This window comes from Ornithorhynchus anatinus, chromosome 17 (genome assembly GCF_004115215.2).
Source record: "Ornithorhynchus anatinus isolate Pmale09 chromosome 17, mOrnAna1.pri.v4, whole genome shotgun sequence".
Lineage (NCBI taxonomy): Eukaryota > Metazoa > Chordata > Mammalia > Monotremata > Ornithorhynchidae > Ornithorhynchus > Ornithorhynchus anatinus.
In genome coordinates, this window is record NC_041744.1 from 14,147,653 (window position 1) to 14,171,550 (window position 23,898).

Genomic DNA, 23,898 nt, shown 5'->3' on the forward strand with positions numbered 1-23,898 from the left:
TGGTGGAACCAGGATCAGAACCCACATCCTCCTGACTCCCAGGCCCATGCTTTATCCACTCAGCCGTGCTGTTTCACTTGGGAGAGTACAATATAGCAGAATTGGTAGACGTGTTCCCTGCCCTGGACTGAAACCCTAAGATTTCCACATCAGTTTCCTAAGGAATTGACTCCGGTAGGTTAGGTCTTAGCGGGGAGGAAGACGAGAAGGTAGGGCCAGGGAATACGGCAGAGTTATTCCCGGTTTTCTGCCTTTGAGAGGCAGCTGGACTCAGAGGCACAGAGAAGGAAAGTGACTGACCCAAGGTCACACACCAGGCGAGTGGCGGAGCCAGAATTAAAATCCAGGTCTTCTGACTCCCAGGCCTGTGCCCTTTCCACTGGGCCACCCCGCTTCTCAGTTAGTGCTTCAGAAATAGGGGATGGTGGAAAAAAATAAATCCTGGTGCTTAAGTGGTGCAGAAATGCTGAATAGGCAGTAGGGGGGGATATAAGAAGGGGAGATTACAAGTTCAAGGGGAGGGAGGGAGGCAGGGGATGGGGGAAAATTAAGGGGGAGGGGGGGTGCATCCATCCCCCCCCCCCCCCGAGTGGGATAATGTCGCCGTCTGCTATGTCCTAGGGCCGGAATGCCGGATCGCTCCAAGGGAGCTAAGAAGCAGCATGGCCTGATAGCAAAAACTCATCCCGGGGGTCAGAGGACCTGGGTTCTGATGCCGACTTGGCCACTTGCCTGCTGTGGGCCTTGGGGCCGGTCCTGCAGCTGCTCTGTGCCTCGGTTTCCTCATCAGAAAAAACGGGGGTTCGATCCCTGCTGTCCTTCCTACTTCGACCGTGAGCGCCATGTGGAGTAAATCTTGCGTTTACTCCAGCGCTGGGCACAGAGTAGACCCATACCAAGTACTGCGGTTAGCATTATCATTAAGGAGCCACGCATGCCCTAATCTCTAGAGCACAGGTGGAATTGACAGGGAGCAAGGGGGTTCGGGGTCGGGGGGGGGTGAGAGAGAGGGAATGAGGTTGTGGAAGAGGGCGCTTGGGTGAGGGGTAAACCCACCGGAACAAGTCTGTGTTTTCCTGCCCATTGCAGCTGGACCCTTGGTAGGGGTCATTTAACCTCCCTCTCCAACTTGGAGCAGAATGTTTGGAGGCCTAAGGAGGAGCGAGGGGTCAGTCCTAACTGCAACACATCTGTTCACGAGTGTGAATGGCCTTTTGGGGATGCGTCTTTGCGTGGAACTGGGGACTCTGGGGATTCCTTGTGTCTGTGTTCTCAGTGTCGTGAGCTCTGCGTGCCATATGCATCCACCGGATCCTGAGTGCGCCGAACGCTTCGATCAGTGGTATCGACTGAGCACTTCTTGTGTACCGAGCGCTGTACTAAGCGCTAGGAGAGCGCAATGCAGAAGAGTTGGTAGACGAGATCCCTGCCCACCAGGAGCTTACATTCTACAGGAGGATGGGTGAGATCTACAAGTACGCCCGCGTGTGCAACTATGTGTGGACATTTACAGTCACCCGGCTCTTTTATGGACGTCATGTTCCTGTCCCCGGGCGTTCTGCATTGGAATTCACCCCCCCGCCAGCCTATTACACGTTCGCCAACTCTCAGCCATCTGATTTATATTCATTAACCAGTCCTAGACAGCGGCAGCGGCGTATAACTCCAACGCTGGACATGCCTCGATCGACAAGCGGCCTGCATTTCAGTTCATTAAGGGGCGGTAATTGTTGTCCCGGACAAGGGTCCCCGGGGCATGGGCTTGTAAAGTAAGTCTCTCTCCGACCTCTCCCGTGGACCCCGACTACCCGGCCTCCGTGTGGCAGAGCGACCAGAGTTATAGGACGGGGAACCGCCCGGGGCAGGCCGGAGGGAGAGGAGGGTTATGAGTGGATAGGCAACGGCGGAAGTTGGGGTGGGGAGGGTTCTCTTACTCTTTTCTTCAGGGAAGGGGCCGGGAGCTCGTGACGGCCGAGGGGGTGCCGGTGTTAGGCAGCCCGAACCGGCTGGTTCCGGCCAGCCCTGCCTCTGCCGACCACGCGCTGAGACTCCCCTCCGCCCACCCCATGACCCCCTCGGAGTTCAGCTCAAGACTCTGGGCCTTCTCGGGGTTGCAGGCTCTGGGGATGAGGATTCTTACGGGTGGGGCCCCAGATGGGGTACCGCTGGGAGTCGGACCACTCATTCATCCATTCAGTTGTATTTATGGAGCACTTACAGAGTGCAGAGCACTGTACTGAGCACTTAGGAGAGTACAGTGAAACAATAAAGGATACATTCCCTGTCCACGACGGCTTAGAGTGTAGAGGGGATCCTTCATGAGATCGGGACTGGCAGGCAGAGCTCCTAGGTAGGCTTTGTGCCCGGAGTTTTCATTCATTCTTTCATTCAATCGTATCTATTGAGCGCTTACTGGGTGCAGAGCACTGTACTAGGCGCTTGGAAAGTACAATTCGAATTTTTGGACTCTCTGCCTCAGCTCTTGTATTCGGGTTGTGTTACCTGGGCTGGAAGGGCTCCGGGCCATACCTGTCTCCCAGCCTGGACTGCAGGCCCAGATTGGACACTCCAGGCCCTGCCCCTCCCTAGCCTCAGCCTGATCTCAACCCCAGTGGGATAGGGGCTCCTTGCTTAACCCTGACTCATTTCCCTGGGTCCGTGGGTCCCTCTAGCTCTGGATGTGTTTGTGGTGCCCTGGACCCCGCACATGTTTGCGTGTCCTATATCGTAATAATAACTTGTTAAGCACTTACTGTGTGCCGGGCACTGTACTAAGCGCTGGGGCGGATACAGGCAAATCATATTGGCCACAGTCCCTGTCCCATGCGGGGCTCTCAATCTCAATCCCCATTTTACAGGTGAGGGAACTGGGGCACAAAGAGGTGAAGTGATTTGCCCAAGGTCACACAGCAGACAAGTGGCAGAGCCGGAATTAGAACTCATTTCCCTCTGACTCCCAGGCCTGTGCTCTACCCACTACGCCATGCTGCTTCTCTGTGTCTGCATGTGTCTCTTTGTGTCTGCATGTCCACCTGCCAGGATCCAAGGGTCTCTCATTTTTCCCCTAGCCCCCTCCCCAGGAGTTGCCCGGATGCTCGCCTATTCCAGAGGTTCTGGAGGAGGGGGAGGATCTATGGCAGAACACAAGGGAACCAAATAGCCCAAACTGCTCCTTGTGGAAGTAGGGGAATTGGGCCGGGGAGTTTACCACCCCTTTCCAGCTATGGAGCCGGCCCTATCAGCCACTGCCCTGTGCAGAACGAACTGTGTCATGGAGTGAATTTCTCTTGAAACGCCCCTCTTCCAAGTCCCCATGCTCCAAACAATCATCAGTCAGTCAATCAAATTTATTGAACATTATACTAAGCACTTGGGAGAATGTAATTCGAAAGTGTTACCAGGCACCATCCTCTCCCTGAAGGAGCTTACAGTCTAATCAGGGAGCCAGACATTAAAGTAAATTATAGATAGAGGAAAGAAGAGAGTATAAGGTGATGTATATAAATGCCGTGGGACTGGGGATAAGGGTGGGGTAAATATCAAAGTGCTTAGGGGGTACAGACACAGCTCCCCATGACCCCTGAGTCACCCAATTCCTGACCAATGTGGTCACATCTCCTGCTTTTGACCAGACAGTCCTTCTTTTGAGCTACATTTTTCATTATCCTCCAGAATATTTGGGATCATGAAAAGTCCTTCTCTAGAAAACAATGAGCTTGAATGTCCTGCATTTATTATTGTACCCAAAGACCAGTTCAGGGACACCCGTTTCCAGTAAAGAATATCAAGTGACCAATGAGAATAGGATCGGCTTTATTCGTGGTAATGGAGAAATAGGAAAAGTCTCTTCCCACCCACATTGTTAAAGAAAATATGTATTTATAAGTAGGTGGTGAGCGTTTCTCTTGAGTAAGTATTCTTTTCTTGTAAACCCATTTTTTATTTATCAGCTCCTTTTATTCCTGTGATGCTAAGCAAATTTGTCAGGTATCGTAGCAGGATGTTTAGAGCTTAAGTCGTCATTATCTTTAAACCAAATAAATAGAGAATATTAATTGAAAATTTGCGGGCCTGTAAGGAGATTTAGAAAGATATAAGAAAGCACAAGCCAATCCTGAGTAATTTGCTCAGCCAACCAAAATGGGGTTTAAATTCTTTGGCTGAGGAAGATGGGGAGGAGGGGGGTATCCAAACTGGATTGTCCCACCTTGAATTTCAGGAAATGGGGTCACTTTACCCCCGAGGTCAGGGTGGAGCCGACGGGGGCAGAGTTCAAACCTTTTCCAGTCTCTACCAGGAGTTACAGGCCGTTGGCCCTACTACTGAGGGATTGGTGGGGAGGGGGTGAAAGGGGAAGAAAAAAAAATCAAAGGGACTGTTGGGAGGAAGGGTTTTCAATGCCTTGTGCAAATTGATGCAAGGTCACACGCAAATTGTTCGCTTTGGAGAAAACAACTCAGGCATTTCTAGCCATTGGGCTGCAGGTCTGCCAGGGACTGCCCGTTCTTCTTTTTCCCCATCCCCCGCCCCCAGCAACCCATGTGCAAGCCCAAGTGGTCGTGTGTGTGTGTGTGTGTGTGTGTGTGTGTGTGTGTGTGTGTGGTTGGGGGTGGGGGGTGTATGTGTGTGAGCCCTGTGCAGTTTCACTCCACAGCTGGGCTCTGCTGCATTAGGTGCTGGAGTGAAGCTGCCCCAGTCTTATGCTAAGATCTTTCCACCAGGTCTGCTCCTTTTGCTTTATTCCATTTTTCTGGTACTCTCCCAAGCACTTGGCACAGCGCTCTGCACACAGTAAGCACTTAGTAAATAAAACGGATTGATTCACCGCAGTACTGGGTCCTGGATAAATCACCAAACGCACCAGATTGCAGGAACTGAAAAGAGAGGGGAGAGCCACAGCGCTCCTCTCTCTTTCCCTAATAATAATAATATCTGTTAAGTGCTTACTGTGTGCTAAGAACTGTAGTAGACACAAGATAATCACGTCAGGCACAGCTCCTGTCCCACACGGGGCTCATAGTCTAAAGGGGAGGGAGAACAGATACGGAATCCCCATTTTACAGATGAGAAAACTGAAGCCCAGAGACTTTCCCGAGATCCTGCAACAGTCAAGCGGGGGAGTTGGTATCGAAATCTCCCAAGCACTACGTACAGTGCTTTGCACATAGTAAGTGCTTGATAAGTATGATTGAATGAATGAGCCCTGGCCTTGTGTGCTCTTTCCACCGGGCCACATGCTCTTCTTTCCCACCAGTCCCTGCCTTTTTGCCGCTGTAGCCGAACTCTTGTTAGTCTCTTCGATTTTCTTCCCTTTCCCTTTCACGTCTCCCGTTCCTCTTTCCTCGGTTCCTTCTCCCTTTCCATCCTTTCTCTGTCCCTCACCCTTGCTCCTGCTTCTCCCCTCGCTTGTCCTCCCCTCCAGCTCCCCGTCCTGGCTCTTCCTCCTCTTTGCAGTCTGAGGCCCCCAGCATCCATCCTACTTGGCCAAAGTCAACCGGCTGAGATCGGATCTGAGCCCCCGGCCTGGCTACATCTCCTTCCTCACAGGGACTGACCCCACACGTGCCCATGTTCCGACCTCTCACACCCCCATACTGACCTTTCACACACATCTGTTGGCATCTCCCGCGCACACGCGCACATACGCACCTCTCACACATCCCTGCAGACCGCGCACCCCAACCCAGTCACACGCCCACTCACACACACACAGATCTCACACGCACAACTGGATTCTCAAACAGTCCTGCTGACATCCCACTTATCCCTGTGCAAACCTTCCCCTCACACATCCTGGTCTCACACCAGTTGGGGAACAAAGCCGCTGGGGCTCCGGGGGGAGGAATTCAGTCTGGTGCTCTTCCCGGCCCAGGCGCCGGATATCCCAAGATGCACTTTTCTCTGCACTCACCCAACGCAAGTGCTCACTCCTAGTTCACCACGCTCACGACCGAACCGGCCAGGTTTGAGTTCTCCGCATTTTTAAAGCCCTTCCAAAATCTCACCTCCTCCAGCAAGCCTTCTCCAATTAATTCCCAACACCCTAAGTCATACCTACCCAAGGCCACGTCTAGCATTTAACATATTTATTCCCATCTCCGGCACTTACGCGTGCCTATCCGTTTGTATGTTAAATTATTGATTCTGATTTATTCAGATATTTCATCCTGGCATATTTGTTCTATCCCCTATCTGATCTAGGTTACTCCTGCTGCTCTGCTATTCATAAATATTTTCACGTCTGTCACTTCCATTATATTGTGAGCTTCCTATAGACAGGGAATGTGTGTTTGTTGTACTTTCCCAAGAACTTAGTATATTTCACTCAGTAAGCCATCAATAAACACCTCTGCCGCTCCATTACTACTACTACTACTAATAATAATGATATTTGTTAAGCACTTACTATGTGTCTAATACTATGCCCCAACCCAAAGCAGCAGATTTCTCCCCTATTAGAGTGTAAACTCCTTGAAGGCAGGGATCATGAATATTTACTCCACTCTCTCAACCCAAGCACTTAGTACAGTGTTCTGCACACATTAAGTGTTCAGTAAATACCATCGATTGATGACTGACTTCGGGTAGAGCGAATTTTAAGGTGTTTATTAGGAAAAAACCACATTACCCTAAAAACTTTGATAGTCATCCTATAAGGTCCACGTGACTGTTGTCCTAAAAGCTACCTGTGTCCATGGCAACATAGTAATAGTAATAGCAGCATTTAATGATCTCTCATTGGGTTCAGAGCATTTTACTAATCACTTGGGAGAGTTCAATAGAATAAGTGAGCATGATCCCTGCTCTCAAGGAGTTTACATTCCAGCTGATAATCATCCCCAAAAGCATCCTGACACTGGAATTTAAATTACTTCAATTATTTATTCATATTAATGTCCGTTTCCCTCTCTAGGGTGTAAGCTCATTGTCGCCGGGGAACGTATCTGCTGATTCTGTTGTATTGTGCTCTCCCAAGCATTTAGTACAGTGGTCTGCACATAGGTGTTCAGTAAATACTATTGATTGATTGATTGATCCGTCATTCCCTCTTTCTTTGCGTCCCATGCTTCCATTCAACCACAGTCAGAGACTTTCATTGTCCCAACGAAGAATTTAGTAGAGGTGATGGGCCGGGGGGAAGGGAGGCTATCTGAAGCAGGAAAAATCTACTGCCTCTTCCCCTTCTAAATGACATCACTGTGTTATGTCACATGCCCATGTGGCAGTCTGTATGACATCACTGCATTAAACTCTATGGACTAGTGGATACAGCACGGGCCTGGGAATCAGAAGGACCTGGGTTCTAATCCCAGCTCCACCAGCTGTCTGCTGTGTAACCATGGGCAAATCATTTCACTTCTCTATGTCTCCATTACCTTGATTGTAAAATGGGGATTAAGACCATGAGACAGGGGACTGTGTCTAACATGAATAGCTTCAAGCTACTCCAGCGCTCAATACAGTGGCTGGCACATAATAAGTGCTTAAGAAATGCCATTAAAAAAAACTGCAGGCATATGCAGTACTCCAATGACATGGCATGACATGTTCCTTCAGGCTAATGTAACGACGTCATGCAGAATCCCATTTGAAACCCCCACAAACTTAGACCGGGAAACCTCTCCGGAGGCCCCCTGACTCACACTGCATTGTGTTCCCCTCCCAAATCCCGGGCACCAATTCTGCATCCGCCTGGGGGTTTTCTGATTTTTCGCCACCACCTCCACTGAGTTCCATTCTGCTAACCCCTTTCCTTTCTATATCACCCTCTGACCTGGTGCCCTGAGGAGATTGCCTAATAATAATAATAATGATGATGGTATTTAAGCCCTTACTATGTGTCACATATTGTCCTAAGTGCCGGAGTAGATACAAGCTAATCAGGTTGGACAAGGTCCCTGTCCCACGTGGGGCTCACAGACTTAACCCCATTTTACAGATGAGGTCACTGAGGCCCAGAGAAGTAAAGTGACTTGCCCAACGTCATCCAGCAGACAAGTGACGGAGCTGGGATTGGAACCCAGGCCCTTAGGATTCCAAGGTCCATGCTTTATTCTTTAGGCCACACTGCTTCTCCAGACAGCCTTGGCTGCCTGAAGAAAACCCTGTGCTGTGTGAGACAATCTGAGTGGGTCTGAAGATAACCCTGTGGTGTGTGAAAGAAAAACTGAGAGAGAGAGAGAGAGGGAGGGAGAGAGAATCCCTGTACCAGAGATTGGGAATAGATGAATGGATTTGGGAGAGAACCGCCTTGAACATTTAAGGGCTTGAACCTGGTCTCCTTTCTTATAAGGCATTACATGGGAGGAAAGAAGGTGCCGGTGAATGAGAGTCCCCCTCCAAATCTGGGAGGGGGGCTAGAGTTCACTTGGAGCCCAACCAAAGAAAAATATCCAGAAAAAAGCCAAAAAGAAGCTTCCATCACCCACCCCCACCTCCTTCCACCTCTCATCTGAAATAAAAATTAAAGAGTTATTAGGAGTTTCATTAGGGGTGAGCGAGTTGGTAATGAAATTACATTTCAGCTTCTTCTCCATCCCCATCAAGATTAAGTGGTTTGATCAATGATGTTCACACAATTAATTCTGCTGATTGCCAAGGGTGATGGTATTGACAGCCACATTTCACACCTTGAGCTTTGTCTCTGGACCAAAACGTGTTGGGGTGGGGGGGGGCGGAGGTGGAGGTGGCCGGGGGGAAGGGTTGGCTTCACGGGGGTGAAATCCAAATGGATTTGAGGGGAGAGGGTCCCGGGAGGATTCCGGGCAAAGGAAGATCGGATGGGGTTGAGAGTGGGGGGGGGGGGGGGACCCTGGGGAAGGAAATGTGTGGGCAGAGATTCAGATTCACACCCCAACTTTGTCTCTAGTGGTACATGGAATCCAGCGCCAGGAAGCCTGAGAGAGAGAAGGATATAGAGGGTGAGAGAGACAGAGAGACACATAGAGAGGGGGAAGGAGGAAGAGGCAAAGAGAGAGAGGGAGGGAGGGAGGAAGATATAGAAAGAGAGACAGAGAGGAAGGTCAACATCCCAGAGAGGAGGAATCAGCAGGGACTGAGACAAGGACAGAAGCAAGGCAGAGAACAGTGAGATTTATATACTCTTCTTCCTCTTGTCTAATGGGGCTGCTGAGGTGGAACCAGCTCCTCTGTGGCACTGATAGGCCATCAGTGCTCTAGAGAGAGGGCTAACCTCACCCCAAGGTGCTGGGATGAGTGGGGAGAGGTGAATCAGCCCATGATAATAATAATAATAATAATAAATTATGGTAGAATATAAACTCCTTGTGGACAGGGTTAGTGTTTGCCAACTCTCTTGATCTGTACTTTCCCAAATACTTAGAATGCAGTAAATGTTCAATAAATACCACCGATTGACAGTAAGCACTCAAATGATTGGTATTCGTTTAACACGTACTATCTGCCAAGCACTGTGCTAAGCCCTGGGGTGGTATAAGATAATCAGGTGGGACACAGTCCCTTTCCCACTTAGGACGATGCAAGATAATCAGGTCAGATACGGTCTCTTTCTCACGAGGGAGGAAGAACAGCTGTTTAATCTCCATTTTATAGATGAGGAAACCGAGATATGGACAAATTAAGTGACTCGGCCAAGGTCACACAGCCGAGAAGTGGCAAAACTGGGATTAGAACCCAGGTCCTCTGACTTCCAGGCCCGTGCTCTTTCCACTAGGCCATGCCGCTTCTCTAAGACCCAAGCCGAGGCTCAGGAAGAAAGGTGAGATTGCCCCTGCCCACCATTCTGCCCGATCCCATGGAGTGGAAACCAGCCACTTGTCTGCTGTGTGACATTGGGCAAATCACTTAACTGCTCTGTGCCACAGTTACCTCATCTGTAAAATGGAGATTGATCCTGTGAGCCCTATCTGAGACGGGGACTCTGTCCATCCTGATTTGCTTGTATTCACCCCAGCGCTTAGTACAATACCTGGCACATAGTGAGTGCTTAACAAATGCCACAATTATTATTATTGTTATTTGCCGGTCGCTGTAGGAAGCTTAGGGAGATGGATTGAGGGACCTCATTCTTCCTGCTTTCGGCTTCTGGTGGAATTCCCAGCCTTCAGAAAATTGTAGTATCACCTAGCTTCAGCTACCCATCCTGTCCATAAAACTGAGGAGGTAGAGCAGAGATGCATTTGTATGCTTTTCTCTGAGGCCCATCCAACTTCTCTGAGGATCTCTTCCCCTCCCCTAGGACTCAAGGCAAGAGGAACTATGCTGTGTCCCAGCTGGAGCCTCTCTTTTGGCTGCTATCTTGACCTCGGACCCCAGAAATGGTCGCCTGAAAGGAGCACAGTCTTCCATACCGCAGGGCGGCAATCAGACAATCAGTCGATCGATCATATTTATTGAGTGCCTACTGTATGCAGAAAACTGTACTAAATGATTGGGAGAGTACAACATTGAATCAGAGTGGCCTAGTGGAAAGAGCACAGGCCTGGAAGTCAGAGGGCCTGGGCTCTGATCCCGGCTCCGCCATCTGTCTGCTGTGTGACCTGGGGCAATCACTTAACTTCTCTGTGCCTCAGTTACCTCATCTGTAAAATGGGGATTAAGACTGAGTCCCATGTGGGACAGGGACTGTGTACAATCTGATTACCTTGATCTAAACGTGGCACATAGTAAGCGCTTAAGAAATAACACGAGTTAATATAACAGAGTTGGTAGACACATTCCCTTCCCGCGATGAGTTTACAGTCTAGAGGTGGAGAGAGACATTGATATAAATAAATAGAAAATGGTTATGCACATAAATATTGTGGGACTGAGGGAGGGGTGAATAAAGGGAGAAAATCAGGGAGATGCAGAAGGGAGTGGGAGGAGATGTGCCTTCAATAAGGCTTTGAAGGTGGGTAGAGTGATAGATATGAAGAGGAAGGGCATTCCAGGTCAGAGGCAGGACGTGGGCAAAGGGTCAGTGGAAAGGCAGACGAGATCAAGGTACAGTGAGAAGGTTGGCATTAGGGGAGCGAAGTGTGCGAGCTGGGTTCTAGTAGGAAAGCAGGCAAGTGAGGTAGGAGGGGGCAACAGGATTGAGTGCTTTAAAGCCCATATACGGAGTTTCTGTTTGATGCGGTGGTGGATGGGCAACGCTCGGAGGTTCTTGAGGAGTGGGGGAAAATGGACCGAATGTCTTTGAAGATAAACAGGCAGCAGAAATCAAGCCACAAGCCTCATGGACAATGGAGTAAACTCTGCCTTTCCCTTCTCTCCCCTTTCCAGGAAGCATCTGGGGCCAGAAGGGGAATCTGAGTTGGCTGCATGGAGGCTCTGACGGGTGGAACGGAGGAGGGAGGGCCCTGTCGACCTTTTATATGTCCCTTGGTGTTGGGGCTGACTTGGAACACTCCAAGTCAGCAGGGCCATGTCTCTAACTCCCCTGAGAAAGCCCCCAGGACTGATCAAGGGTGAAAGCTGCTGCTGCTGCTGCTGCTGCTGCAATTTTTGCCCCTATCTCTGGATCTCTCTCCAGAGACTCCCTTCCTCACGAGGGCCGGATTTCCTCTTTGGGCTCTGACTTGGAAGGTATGGAGACAATGGGATGGGGGAACTCCGAGGTCACTCTGGTACCCAAGGCAAAACAACACTGATTAAATCAATGCAGCCGCCCTTCACTGACCTAGTGGAAAGAGTCAGGAACCCCAGATCGTGTCAATTGCCTGCTGTATGACATTGGGCAAGTCCCTGAACTCTGTGCCTCATCTCCTCGTCGGTCAAATCAATCAGTCAATCAATGGTATTTATTGAGTGCTTACTGTGTGCGTTCAGAGTACTGTACCGAGTGCTTGGGACAGTACGGGACACAGAAACAGTAGACACATTCCCTGCCCACACTGAGCTCACAGTTTAGAGGATGGGGATAAAATACTCTTTCACTTAGACTGTGAGCACCATGTGAAGCTTACATTCTAAGGGGGAGGGAGAATAGATATTGAACCCACATTTTACAGATGAAGAAAGTGAGGCACAGGAAGTTAATTGACTCATCCAAGATCACACATTAGACAGCGACAGAGCTGGAATAAGAACCCAGGTCCCCTGACTCCCAAGCCCTTGCTTTTTCCATTAGGCCACTCTGTGAAAAGGGGACAGAATAACCTTCCCACGTCCGGATAAGAAGGAGTGAAGGAGGGAGGGACAGAGTTGCAGATGCCAAAAGGCACGCACAAAATGAGAGAGCAACAGAGATAGAGAAAAGGAGACAGAGAAAGAATAAAAGGAAGAAGGGGATGAAGGAGAAAGAGGAATAAGAAGCTTTTCTCCTATGCTATTCACATTTAAAGGAAAATAAAAAGAAGCCTTTCAGGCTCGCCTTAAGAAAAATGCCCAGAATTAAGTTCCTAAAAAGCTAGGATAGCTGAACGGAAATATTATCGGGGCTTGAAATGAGATTTTTTTTTCTTTCAGGCATTGATCCACTGATGGATCGGCTAAAACCAGCAGCAAGTGATCTGTGCCAGGTTCTGGAGAAACGTGCATTTGTTTGAGTTAAATTGGAGGTAGAACCTAGTCTGTGGATCAGGTGCTGCTCCAGCTCCTAAATAAGCGTGCATGGCTTGGAATCGTTACTGAATTTCTGCTTCCCTCCCTCATCTCTCCAATCTCCCCGAGGTTTTGGCCCCCAGCTCTGGTGTAGACCGGCTAAAGCTTTCTCGGGAATAGGGGGGAAGAACCCCTGTCTGAACCCCTAGGAACCCTCTAAAAATCCTCCTAAGTTGCTAGGTACCAGGCAGAGTAGGCAGGGTTTGCATGAGACCTCTGGGGGGTCCTTTCCAAGTGCTTAATACAGTGCTCTCTCACGGTAAACGCTCAATAAATACGATTAAATGAATGAAGGAAAGGAAGTCAGTGCTTGGAACAAATACTAATAGTAGAAGCCCTACTGAAAGCTCAACTCCTCCAGGAGGCCTTCCCAGACTGAGTTCCCCTTTTCCTTTGCTCCTCCTCCCCTCCTCGTTGCTCCTCCTCCCTCCCTCTGGTCTATCCCCCTCCCCACCCCACAGCACTTGTGTATATATGTACATATTTATTATATTCTATTGTATTGATGATGCGTATATATCTATAATTCTATTTATTTTATTGACACTGTTGAATCCTGTCTACTTGTTTTGTTTTGTTGTCTGCCTCCCCCCCTTCTAGACTGTAGCCCATTGTTGGGTAGGGATTGTCTCTATTTGTTGCCAAATTGTACTTTCCAAGCACTTAGTACAGTGCTCTGCACACAGTAGGCGCTCAGTAAATACTATCGAATGAATTAATGAATAATAGTAACGGCAGTATTGGAATATTAGTAGTATTTATTAAGCCCTTACTAAGCACTGAGAGGAATTAGACATGGTCCCAGTCCCTTGGGGGGCTCAATGTTAAACCGCAAAAAGCATTAGCCTTAACATGCATTAAAGAAGCAGAGTGGCCAAACGGAAAGGTTTCCAATTACTTTTTTTTTTAATGGTATTTGTTAAGCACTTAATGTGTTTCAGGCACTATTCTGGGGTAGGCACAAAGTAATCAAGTTGGACACAGTCCATGTCCCACATGGGGTTCACAGTCTTAATCCCCAGTTTATAGATGAGGTAACGGAGGCACAGAGACGTTAAGTAACTTGCCCAAGGTCACACAGCAGACAAGTAGCAGAGCTGGGATTAAAATTCATGTCCTTCAGACTCCCAGGCCCGTGCTCTATCCCCTCAGCCATGCTGCTTCTTGTATGCTACTTGCGTATTGTGTTACCTTGGGCCAGTCACTTAGTTTCCTCATGTGTAAAAGGGGAATTCGATTCCTGTCCTCCCTCCCTTTTAGACCGTGAGCCCTGGATGGGAAAGGGATAGGGTTCATGCTGATTAGTCTAAACTCACCAGTGCTTGGCACATGGTAAGCACTTAACATCAATTAATCATATTTACTGAGCTCTTGCTGTGTGCAGAGCACTGTTCTAACTGCTTGAGAGAGTACAGTGTAAGAGATTTGGTAAACATGTACCCTGTCCAGTCTAGAGGGGGAGGCAGATATTAAAATAAATTATAGATGCATACAAAAGAGCTGTGGGGCTGAGGGAGGGGCAAATAAAAGGTGAAAATCTTAGTGCAAGGGTGAAACAGAGGGAGAGAGAGTAGAGGAATTGAGGGATTAGGTGGGAAGGGCTAAATTGGGAAAGTCCTCTTGGAGGAGACAAACTTTTAATAAGGCTTTGAAGCTGGTGAAGCTGGGGAGATCATCTGTTGGATATGAAGGGGGGAGGAGTTCTAGGCCATAAGTAAGATGTGGGTGATGGGTCAACAGTTAGTAAATTGGCATTAGAGGAGTGAAATGAGATGGCTGGGTTGTAAAAGGACATCAGAGAGGTAAGTTGTGGTGGGGGGGATAAGGTAATTGAATGCTTTAAAGACAATGGTCAGGAGTTTCTGTTTGATGTGGAGGCGGGTGGGCAACCACTAAAAAATCTTTAGGAGCGGTGGAAGATGGACTGAATTTTTTTTTTTTAGAAAAATGGCCACGGGCAGCAGAGTGAAATGTGGACTGGAGTGGGGAGAGATAGGAGGAAGGGAGGTCAGCAAGGAGGCTGATGTACTAGCCGTCAAGGTGGGATAGAATAAGCGCTCGGATCGACGTGGTAACAGTTTGGATGGCAAGGAAAAGGAGGATTTTAACAATGTTGTAAAGGTAGACCCGACATGATTCGGTGACATTGAATAGGTGGGTTGAATGAGAGAGATGAGTTAAGGAAAATGCCAAAGTTATGGGCTTGTGAAACAGGAAGTATCGTGGTTTTGTAGACAGGTGGAGGATATATCATTGATTTGTTTTTTAATAATAATTGTAATGGTATTTGTTAAGCACTTACTATGTGCCAAGCACTGTTCTAAGCGCTGAGGTAATCAAGTTGGATACAGTCCCTGTCCCACATGGCGCTCTCAGTCTTACTCCCCATTTTGCAGATGAGGTAATAGGCCTAAGATCACATAGCAGACATTTATGTTATTGTTATAATTATTAGTCAAGGATAGGGGCCGATTTGCCGAAAGTAGGGTTAAAATGGGGGATGGACACTGTTTTGGTCAAGAGTAAAACGGCCCTGGGCGTCTGGCCAATTCTGGAATAGAAACTGAGCCGGGAGACTTGCTGGGATGCCCGTCTGAGGCAGCTCTCGTTGCCGTCAGCAGATCTGAGGTGGAGGTCAAGGTGCCCCCGAGCAGACTCCTTGTCACGTGCATGTCAGCACTTAGAGGTAAGAGTATGGGGGCCAGTGGCCAACGTCACGGGTTCGCCCTTCATCCAAGGACTCACACCTGCCCAGGAGAGTTGGAGAGTTCATTCTGTCTATAGCCCTCCTGCCAACCCTGGTAACATAGTAGTTGAAAGAGCGTTCACTGTCCAGAACGAACTAAAGATCTACCCGGCTGCAGTGTTGTCCAAACTTCTCCAGGACTGTGAGTTCTAGATCCTACACGGTGCCACATTTGGCTCCTTGAGACAGTCCACTTTGGGGCCTTTCTCTCTATCAAATGGCAAGGCTCACTGAGAAACAGTGAGGCCTAGTGGAAAAAGTCCAGGCCAGGGAGTCACAGGACCTGGGTTCTATGCCTGGCTTGGCCACTTTTCTGCTATGTGACCTTGGCAAGTCACTTAACTTCTTCCTCACTCACCTCATTTGTAAAATGGGGATTAAGACTGGGAGCCCTTCGTGGGGCAGGGACTGTGTAAACCCGATAATCTTTTATCTACTCCAGCATTTAATACAGTGCCCGGCACATAGTAAGTGCTTAAAAAATACTATTATTTCTATTATTGTCATTATTATTATTAAGAGCAGGGGTCAGGTCTACCAAGTCTACTAACTCTCCCAAGCACTCGTGCCTTGCACCCTTTAAGTTTTCAATAACTACCACCGATGATGATGATGATGATGATGAAGACAATTCATGAACAATGAAGTTCTGGAATGTAGTCAGTCTCCCAGCTGTTATGCTCACCTTAACGGGACTATTCTGGGTGGGACACAGGAAGATAATGAGTAACAGCAGGATACCCATCCGGCTGCTGTGTGGACTCCTGAAATGTGGGAAGCAGGGCAGTGGAAATATTTTAAGGTCACAGTATGATAAAACCTCAGGCAATTCTGCAAGCCAGCTTATAACTGGGAGTCAGTGGCTGAGTATAAACCAGCAAGGCATACTGCTATAGAGAAAGGAGCAGCTCTTTCTGAGCAGAAATAAGGAAAGGAAGATGAGGCAGAGAAAATAGGGGCAGGCACTGCAATCAAACATAGCCGCATAACAAGCGACAACCTCTAGACTGTTTAGACTGTGAGCCAATTGTGGGCAGAGAATGTCACTGTTTATTGTTGCATTGTGTTTTTCCCGAGCACTGTACCAAGTGCTCTGCCCACAGTCAGTGCTTGATAAATGAATGAACCTTTTTGTGTGACACAATGTGGCCAAGGCTACGGGCCCCTCACTGGTCTTATTAGCCATGGGTGCACTCAGAGGTGTATTTCACTGTCAGTGATGATGACCATCTCCCCCTCTAGATCATAAGCTCGTTGTGGACGGGCTGCGTGTCTACCAACTCTGTTTTATTGTACTTTTCCCAGTGCTTAGTACAGTGCTCTGCACACAGTAAGAGCTCACTAAATAAGGATGATGGATTATCCCGATACGAAGGGCAATTCTATATGTATTTTACTGAGCACCTATTGAGCACTGCACTAAAGTGCTTGGGAGAGTACACCAGAATCAAAAGACCCATTTCCTGACCACGGGGCCGCTCCCAGCCCTGTCCCTTGTCCCTGCCAGACTCAACTGGAGTGGAACTTCCCAAGCTTCTCCTCCTTCAAAAGGGATCCTATTCTCCCATCTGAAAAAAAAAAAAAAAATCCCAAGTTGTCCTGATTTCCCATTGTCCCACTGCTTCTCCGCCCCACCTCCACTCGACCCCACACTGATCAGTCAGGTGAAACACAATCACTTGGTAAGGCCGGCTAGGCATCCGTCATCCTCCCGGGGCAAAGTTCAGGCCTCTTCAGAGGGTCTCCGTTGCCTGAAGTCCCCGTTTCCTGTGTTCCCACCCCCCCCCACCCTCTCAGCAGGGTGCACCTGTGATTGGATAGAGAAGTTGAAGCGCTATTAATCTACCTCAGGCCGTTCCACATAAGCGCCTTCTTGCCCGCCTCCCCTCTCTTCCCTTCCACACCTCCTTCTTCTCCCCTCCCCAGAGAACAGGGGCTGGTGAAGCTGGTAACTTTCCTTCCTCAGCTTTGCTCAACCTTCCTGCATATCTGTAATTCATCTATTTCTATTAATGTCTGTCTCCCCCTCTAGACTGCAAGCTCGTTGTGGTAATTAATAATAATCGTAGTGTTTGTTAAGCACTTACTAGGTGCCAGGCACTGTATTAAGTGCTGGGATAGATCCCAGCAAGGAAATCAAGGTGGGTACAGTCCCTATCCCATGTGGGGCTCACAGTCTTAATCCCCATTTTATAGAAGAGGAAACTGAGGCATCGAGAAGCGATGTGACCTGCCCAAGGTCACACAGGAGACAAGTGGCAGAGCCGGGATGAAAATCAATGACCTTCTGACTCTCAGGCCTGGGCTCTTTCCAGTAGGCCATGCTGCTTCTCAGGTAGGGATTGTGTGTGTTTATTGTTAGGAGCACTCAGTACAGTGCTCTGCTGACAGTGCTCAATAAATACAAATGAATGAATGAATCTGGGGCTGGGTGACTGCAGGGGTCACTGACGGGTCCTGGTGGCTGGGACTTGAACCCTCCAGGCTCTGACCAACTAGGCCCTTACACTCTTAGACCTACCTTAATGACCTGTCTGGTAACTTGGCCTTGCATTAAGGTAAGGAAAGTACCTTAACGGCCTTGTCTGGTCCATTCCCCCTGTGGGGAGGGAACATGACTACCATCTCTGTTGTATTGTACTCTCCAAATCGCTTAGAGTGCTCTGCACATAGGAAGTGCTCAATAAATGCCACTATTTAACTGATGGGGAGGCGGAGGTCCTGCAATAACAGGATGGGAATCCAGACGAGTGAACTTGTGGCAGAGTGATTGGTGCGGGCTGTGGAGGTTGGGATAACCGCGGGAAGAGAGGATAAGGATGAGGGGAGATGAGTAGTGAGAAGAAGAGTGGGAGATTGATTTTTTTGCTCTGAGGGCCAAAGAAGAGGATTCCCCGTTTCACTTAATTATATCTTTGCTCCTAGTGGATAGGAAGTCTCGACTATGGGAGGGAAAGTCAAACGGAAGCATATCCATTCCATTCCTAACTTGGGCAGTGGCTAGCGAGTGGAAGACAATCTTCTACAAGTCAAGTCTCCCCTGTGCCGGGCAGCAGCAGCATGGGAGAGAGTCAAGGGCGAAGACTCGAGTTTCCTGCCCTGAAGGAGGTAATGGTAAACCACTTCCGTATTTTTCCCAAGAAAACTCTATGGATACACTAGCAGAACGATTGCAGGTGGAGGTGCGGTGTTCTGGGAGAGGTGTGTGATGCCTCCATAGTGTTGCTGTGGGTCAGAAACAACTCGACAACGTCAAACAAGTGGAAAGGAAGCCTTGTGACGTAGTGGAAAGAGCACAGGCTTTGGAGTCAGAAGACCTGGATCTAAACCTGGCTCCAACCACTTACCTGCCGGATGACCTTGGGCAAGTCCTAGATTGCGAACCTTTAGCGGGACAAGGGTCCATGTTGTCCCACTTGTATACTATTTCCCGGCACTTAGTACGCTGCTAGGTGCACGGTAAGTGCTTAACAAATATTACTACTCAAAGTCACTGAACTCCTCTGTGTCTCTATCTCCTCAGTAAGATGGGGATTTAATACCTGAACAAACATCACAATTATTATTTACCTTTTATCCCTCCTCTGTAGACTGTGAACCCCTTGTGGGCCTTGGACTGTTTTCCAGCCTGCTTATCTTGTACAGTTCTGGGTTCATAATAAGTTGATTATCATTAATATTATTATTATTCAAGGGATCCTGTCCTACGTGGGAGGGGGTAGGCCAGTGATTGCACCAGTGGGCCGAGAGCCTAATCTGCAAGGCCATCTTAGAATCTGAACCCCCACATCTGAGTCTCCACGTTTTCTGGCACCCTGTCCTGCCCGCAGATTTTCTTCCCCTACCTCTTCCCTTTCCCTGCCAATTCACCCATTTGCATAACCTTCCTGCCATGGTCGACTGGTCTGACTGGATTTTAAAACAACTGCTTTGCTCCCGCCCCATCCACGTCCCCCCCACTCCCCCAGGGTCCTTTCCTGGAGGTCACTCCAACCTGAAGCAGCCAGCCTAGGCTCGGCTCAGTGGCTTCACCCACCTCCCCTGCCCCTTCCTCACCCCCTCCCTTCCGTGCAGCTGTGGCTCGGGAGTGATTAACGTGGTGTGATGGCAGGGGACACCCCCACCCCCCCCCAAAAGGCCCCTCACTCCTTTGATGAGATCAAAACCCACACAGCCGAAAAAGAGATCACAATCAATGCGGCTGAGGATGAAAAAGGCCCTGGCTGGCCCTCGAGGACCGGGCCGGGAGATGGGGTGCGTGAGACCCCGGACGTCCCAGGTGGGGGGTCATGGAAGCCAGAGCTGGGAGTGGGGAACAGGGGTCCCGCCTCCCCTGGGGGTCCGCACCCCTCCGCTATCATCCATGCGTGTATTGAATAATAGTAATTATGGTATTTGATAAATGCTTACTATGTCCCAGGCACTGTAGTAATCGCTGGGGTGGATGCAAGCGAATCAAGTTGGACACAGTCCCTGTCCCTTGTGAGGCTCACAGTCTTAATGTCCATTTTACAGCTGAGGTAACGGAGACGCAGAGAAGTGAAGCAATTTGTCCAGGGTCACACAGCAGACAAGTGGTAGAGCCAGGATTAGAACCCGGGTCCTTCTGATTCCCAGACCCATGCTCTATCCGTTATGCCACGCTGCTTCTCATAAGGAGGAGCAGCAGTGGCCTAGTGGAAAGAGCACTAGCCAGTTAGGAGACCTGGGTCCTAATCCTGCTCTGCCACGTTCCTGCTGTGTGACCTTGGGAAAGTCACTTCACTTCGCCGTGCCTCGATTTCTTCATCTGTAATATAGGGACTCAATACTTGTTCTCTCTCGTACTTACAGTGTAAATCCTACATGCAACAGGGACAGTGTCCAACCTGATTAACTTGTATCTACTCCAGAGCTAAGAACGGTGCTTGACACGTAGTAAAGCACTTAATAAATACTATCATAATTATTATTTTTATTATTGAACTTATGCTCTATAATTATTGTTATTATAATTATTGCACTTACGGGGAGATGGACATTAAAATCAATTTCAGATATGTACATGTGCTAAAATATCAAGCGCTACCTAAAACAGTGCTCTGCACAAAGTAAGCACTCAATAAATACCGATTTACTGATTATGGATTATCTACTTTAGTGTTCTCTGCCAAGCGCTTAGTACAGTGCTCAGCACAAAGCCAATTCTCAATAAATACCATCGACTGATTTTTAGAGATTTTGCCCCCTTAATCCATTGTTCTCTCCCACATATTTAGTACGGTGCTCTGCATATAGTAAGAGCTCAATAAATATGGTAGATTGATTAGGGAGATCTACTTCACTCTATATTAATCTCTCCTAAACTCTTAGTAGAGTGCTCAGTAGGCAATCAATAAATATCACTGATTGATGGATGGAAAAAACAGGAGGACTGCAGGCCAGTGGATGGACAGACAGACCAGAGCGGCATTTGAACCACCGGAAAGCTTTCCTCCCTGTCTGGATACTGATGGCATTTGGTAGTTTCAGAACCAGACCTTCATCACATTATTTTTAGTTTAATTCCCACCGCTTTCCCAGGGGATTTTCCCGGGCATCTCTGTTGTCTACAGAGTGAGGCTGAGATGGACAGGTGTATTCTTGCAGAGTTTTTCTGTTTTATGGTGCTTGTTAAGTGCTGATTTTGCAACAAGCACTGTACTAAATGCTGGAGTAGATACAAGATAATCAAATTGGACACGTGGGAATGGTTAGATTCCCCTTTCCCCCATGGGGAGTAGGAGGGAGTAGGATTTAAGTTCCATTTTACAGATGAGAAACCCGAAGCACAGAGAATAATAATAATTACTATTATTATCACGGTATTTGTTAAACACTTACTATGTGCCAGGCAATATACTAAGCACTGGATACAAGTTAATCAGGCGGGACACAGTCTCTGTCCCACATGGGGCTCCCAGTCTCAATCCCCATTTTACAGGTGAGGTAACTGAGGCACAGTGAAGTGACTTGCCCAAAGTCACACAGAAGACAAGTGGCTGAGCTGGGATTAAAATCCAGCTCCTCTGACTCCCAAGCCCAGAATCTTTCCACTAAGCCATGCTGCTTCCCTACCTTTAATAGCATTTATAGCATTTCCCTTGCAGATTCTTGGGGTGGGGATTGAGGGGGGAATCAGTTCCCCAGGACAGACTTCCTCCCCGCTCTTCACCAGCTGCCTGGCCCAACTTCCTCTGGTCACCTTCTCAACCTTCTCAGTTTCCCTTGTTTGTGAGCCCGAGGCCAGGCCCAAAGGGTAGGGGTGGGGGTTGCGATGGGGCAGCTGACTGTGAGCTGACAAGAATCCCCGGCCCCGAGCGCTGAGCCCAGGAGTAGAGGAAAGCGATGGATTGTGGAGGATATTCTCTCCTCTTTTCCTTGTCGCCCTCTGCCCAGCCACCACCCCTCCTCCCTGGCTCCCATCTACTCACCTGTCCTCTGCTACCCCTATGCCCAATTCAGGGCCTCCCCTTCCACCTTCCCTCTGGTCTAGATGATCCAAGTTTGGGACACCACAGGGGCCGAGTGCCTTTTTCAGGGAGAAATTAATTATTTCCTCCTCCTCCACCCCCTTGTACTCCTTCTTCTCCTCTTCCTCCTCTTCTTTGTCCTCCTCCTCTTCCTCCTTCTGTTTCTCTTTCTCCTCTCTCCTCCACTTTTTCCTACTCATCTTTCAATTTCCCCCCCCCTTTCTTTTTCTTCTCTTAATCTTCCCCTTTCTCTTTCTATTTCTCCTTTGGGTTCTCTTTCTCTCCTCTGCCCCTCCACTTTTTCCAGTTTCCCCTTCTTCATTTTCTTCAATTTATCTTCCCCCTCCTCCCTTTCTCTTTTTTCTTCTTCCTCTTTCTCATTCTCTTTCTCCTTGTTCTCTCTCTCCTTCCTCTTCCACCTCTTCCTATTCCTCTTTCTATTTCTTCTTGCTCTCTTTCTCCTTACTCCTCCAGTTCATTCATTCATTCATTCAATTGTATTTATTAAGCCCTTCCTGTGTGCAGATCCCTGTACTAAAGGCTTGGGAGAGTATAATACAACAATAAACAGACACATTCCCTGTCCACAGTGAGCTTACAGTCCTATTCCTCTTTCTATTTCTCCTTGTTCTTTTTCTCTTTCCTCCTCCATCTTTTCCTAGTCCTCTATTTCTCCTTGTTCTCTTTCTCCTCCTCTCACGACCTGGGCCCCCATCCCGATCATGAGCAGAGTTCCAGACTCTTCTCAGCTTGTCTCAAAAATGTTCATTTGTCCTGTACATTGGTCAATCAAGGGGATTTATTGATTGCTTACTATGCACAGGCATTGTACTAATTACAGTGCCTAATTGGTAGTTATAATCCTTGCCCTCAAGAAGCTTAAAGTCTCCTGGGCCAGATGTGGATAGGGGGTTTCTTCTGCTGAAGGACCTCTTTTCCCCTGCCCCTCAAAGGGGGTCAGTCCCTGATGGGTCTTCCAAGGACTCGGCCTTCCCTGAATGTTCTAGAAAGGGGCCTGTTCAGCTCCTGAATGGTTGATTTTTTGATCCTGAAAGTGGGAAGCGGGGAGGCCGAAGAGAGGAGGGGTTCCTTCCAGAAGTGAGTAGATCCCACAAGGTAGTCGCCTTCCAGATCGCAGTCCTGGACTGTGGTCCCGTTGGCTGCAAATGGGTCCTGCACGGTCCCAATTCAGTTGCCAACGTGCCATGCCTCGGCCTGACTAATTCGCTCGTGAACCTCCATGCCCTAGCAATGACACACCTGACCGGGATGATACTGTACTCTCCTAAGTGCTTAGTACAGTGCTCTGCACACAGTAAGCGCTCGGTAAATACTATTGACTGAATGATGAGAAAGATGAGTGGCACTGTGCACAAACCACTGGAACCTAGAATCAGTTCCTCCGTGCTGGTTCTCGGTCCTGAGACCTCAGGGCTGATATAAGGAGACGCAATCATCATCAGATCTTGAGGGTGACTCTCATCCCCTTAGCGCTTTCCTCCCCAAAGCTTTTGAAGGCACTCCCATGTGACATCACTCTTCCTCACATCACCCCTGGGAGGGTCAGGGCCAGGGGAGAGAAAAGCAGCAGAGATCCCGCTCTCCATTTTACGGGTGGGGAAATCTAGGAACTCATTGCAAATGAGGTCTGCCAGAGACTCAAAGCCAGTCAGTCAATCGTATTTATTGAGCGCTTACTGGGTGCAGAGCACTGAACTAAGCGCTTAGGAGAGTCACATATAACAGTATAACAGATATATTCCCCGCCCACATCGAGCTTAGAGGGGGAGACAAATATTACTATAAGTCGGGATGGGAGCCAAGACTAGAAATCCCCATCCAGGCCGTGGCACAGGGTGTTGTGTTCTGGACATCCCCAATCTCTTTGCGATGTCCAGGTGATGAGGTCACCTCCTGACCTTCCTCAATGACCCCACTGGAATCCGCTCTGGTCACAGCGACTCTCGCTCCAACCTCACCAAAGCCTGAACGACCCTCTCACTCTGCAAGCTGTTTCTCTCTCTCCTGCCAGCTCCGAGGTCATTTTCAGGGCTCGGCCCGGTGGGAGACCTGGGGTGAAAACTGGGGAAAAGA